This window comes from Struthio camelus, unplaced genomic scaffold (assembly GCF_040807025.1).
Source record: "Struthio camelus isolate bStrCam1 unplaced genomic scaffold, bStrCam1.hap1 HAP1_SCAFFOLD_86, whole genome shotgun sequence".
Taxonomy (NCBI): domain Eukaryota; kingdom Metazoa; phylum Chordata; class Aves; order Struthioniformes; family Struthionidae; genus Struthio; species Struthio camelus.
Window position 1 is genome coordinate 102,501 of NW_027182643.1, and position 2,500 is coordinate 105,000.

A 2,500-nucleotide genomic window follows, 5' to 3' on the forward strand; every position below is an offset into this window, starting at 1 on the left:
GGGGCAGGGGAGGGTCCGGCCCGGGGGAGGGCCCGGCAGAGCGGGCGGCAGTGCGTGGGAGGGTCGGCGGGGCTTGCTCCCCCGGTGCCCGCGGGAGGAAGCGGCGGGTGGAGACGCGAGCGAGATCGCATTCCGGGTTGGGACGGGTCCCACGGGTCCCCACTCCTAAGCTGTGGGGGGCGGACCCGGGGCGGGCTGCGGCGGAGCAGCCCGTCTAGCAGAGGCGGTGCGGACAGGCGTTCCGGGACGGCGCGCGGGGCGGGCGCCGCGCCGCGGCGGACCCCAAGCGGGGGCGTCGCGCGAGGCCACGCGAGGCGACGTGTCGTGCCCGAGCGGGCGGCCCAAACCACGGCTCTCCTCCCGGGCGCAGCTGCCACCCGGCGCCGGGTTACTGAGGGAAACCCCGGGCCCCGGGAGGAGGACGAGGTCGTGGCGGTGGGTGTCGGGCGCACCCCGCGGGTGGACGCTCCGCCGAGGGGCGCTGGAGCCGGCTGGCGGGTGCCGGGTTCCCCTCCGCGCCCCGCCTCGTCGCTGCCGCTGAGGCTGCCGCCGTCGCCGCGAGGCGGCGGTGGCCCGGCGGCGGGCGGCGGCGGGGGAGGCACCCCCGCGGGGATTTCAGGTCGTTTCCCTCACCCCAGGGCCAGGTACCTAGCGTCCGCGCTTCTCCTGCCTCCCCTCGGTGACCCACCCGTGTGGTCCCGTGTGCCAGCGTGCTCCTCCCGGGCGCTGCGCTGCGCGTGCCGCACCGGCCGTGCCCTGCCGGCCTTCCACGCTTCCTCCTCCCCTCCCTTCCCCCCCCCCCCCAACCGCTCCAGCCGCCCCACGCCGTGCCGTGGGGGCCGCGCTGCGAGTCGGCCGGGCCGGGGGTGGCGGGGGGCGGCGGGGGGGGGGGGGGCGCGCTGGGAGGAAGGAGGAGGGCCTCCGGCCACCGCGGCCGCCGGTAGCGGCCCCCCCGGGTAGGGATGGCCATGGGCCCCGGGCTCCGGGCCCGAGGGTTCTCGGTCGGAGAGCCGGGCGGGGGTTTAAAGACTCGGGCGGCCCGATGCGACCCGGGGGGCAGCCGGGCGTGCTGCCGGAGGGGCCGGGGGGTCGGCGCGCGCGGGCGCCGCACCCCCCCATGCCCGCCGGCGCGGCCCGTGCATGCCCCGCGGGCAGCCGGGACGGAGAGGGGTACCCTGCCCCCTCTCTCCGCGGTCTGGTCTCGGCGGAGAGACGCCGCGCGGTCGGCTTGCGCCGGCCTGCCTCGAACGCGCGACCCCGGCGCGAGCGCGTGCTCGCCGCCGGGACGGCGAGCCCCCACCGCGGGTGGTGCGGACGCCGAGCCCCAGCGCATCCCTTCTCCTCCCTGGCCGGTGCTCTCAGTCTCCCGCCGTGGCCGTCGGCGGCACCCTTCCTTCCCTCCCCCCCCCGCCCTGCCCCGGCACTCCGCCATCCGGCGCGCCTGCCTCGCTCTGCCCGACCCGGCTTCGCTGGGCGGCAGGCGGGCGGCGGGCGGGCGGGCGGGGGCGGCCCCTCCCGGTCTCCGCGTGGAGGCGGGGAGAGCGGGCGCCGTTCCCCGTCCGTCCCGCCTCGCCCGTCTGCCTGCCGCCAGGCGTCTGCCCGCGGAAGGGACGGGCGAGTGCGTGGCGTCGCTCGGGAGGCTGCGTGTGTGCAGGCGGGTGTTGGGTGCCGTCTCCGGGGCGGCGGAGCTGGAGGCCGGTGAGGCGAGCGAAGGAGCTCGGAAGCGTGCGGCTGGCGGGTCGCGGGCGCGCGGGCAGCGGGTGGCGCCGCTCCCAGCGGCGGCCGGGCTCCGACGCCGGGGCTCCGCGGGGACCCACACCCCGGTCCCTGAGGCAGGTGGCGCGGCTGGCGCGCCGCTCCCTGCTGGGCCAGGCCGAGCCGGGCGCCTGGGCCGGACTCGAAGCGAGAAAGGGGTTGTCCCAGGTCGGGAGCGAGGGCTCCCCGCCCCTCTCGTTCGGGTCTGTTCTCCCCCCCCCCCCCCTTTTTTTTTCCCTCTGTGCTTGTACGGTCAGTGAGGCGTGCCCTCTCTCTCCGCTGTCCCTTGCTCAGCAGCCGGCGTCGGCGTGAGGAGGGAGGCAGAGCGGATGGGGGCCCTCAGGGGGCTGCGAAAGCTGCCCGGTCCCCCCGCGCGCGCGGTGGGGACCGAAACCGAGACAACTCTTAGCGGTGGATCACTCGGCTCGTGCGTCGATGAAGAACGCAGCTAGCTGCGAGAATTAATGTGAATTGCAGGACACATTGATCATCGACACTTCGAACGCACTTGCGGCCCCGGGTTCCTCCCGGGGCTACGCCTGTCTGAGCGTCGCTTGACGGTCAATCGTCACCCCCATTGCCGCGTTGGCGCAGCGGTGTGCCGCCCCTCGGGGGGGGGCCGGGGGGGGCGGCGGCGGCGGCGAGTCGGTGGGGGGGCGGCGGCGGCGGTGAGTCGGCGGCGGCGGCGGAGCCGGGACCACCGGTGCGTGCACCGGTGGCCCCGGTCTTCCGGCTGGCCTGCCTG

At 77.7% G+C, this 2,500-nt stretch overlaps 1 non-coding gene across 1 annotated transcript; it reads left to right on the forward strand.

Annotated features, from left to right (window-relative positions):
- Window positions 1-2,155: 2,155 nt before the first annotated feature.
- On the forward strand, window positions 2,156-2,308 carry LOC138065065 (5.8S ribosomal RNA). Its single transcript, XR_011138227.1, has one exon. It is a non-coding gene; the product is annotated as a 5.8S ribosomal RNA (ribosomal RNA).
- Window positions 2,309-2,500: the final 192 nt, after the last annotated feature.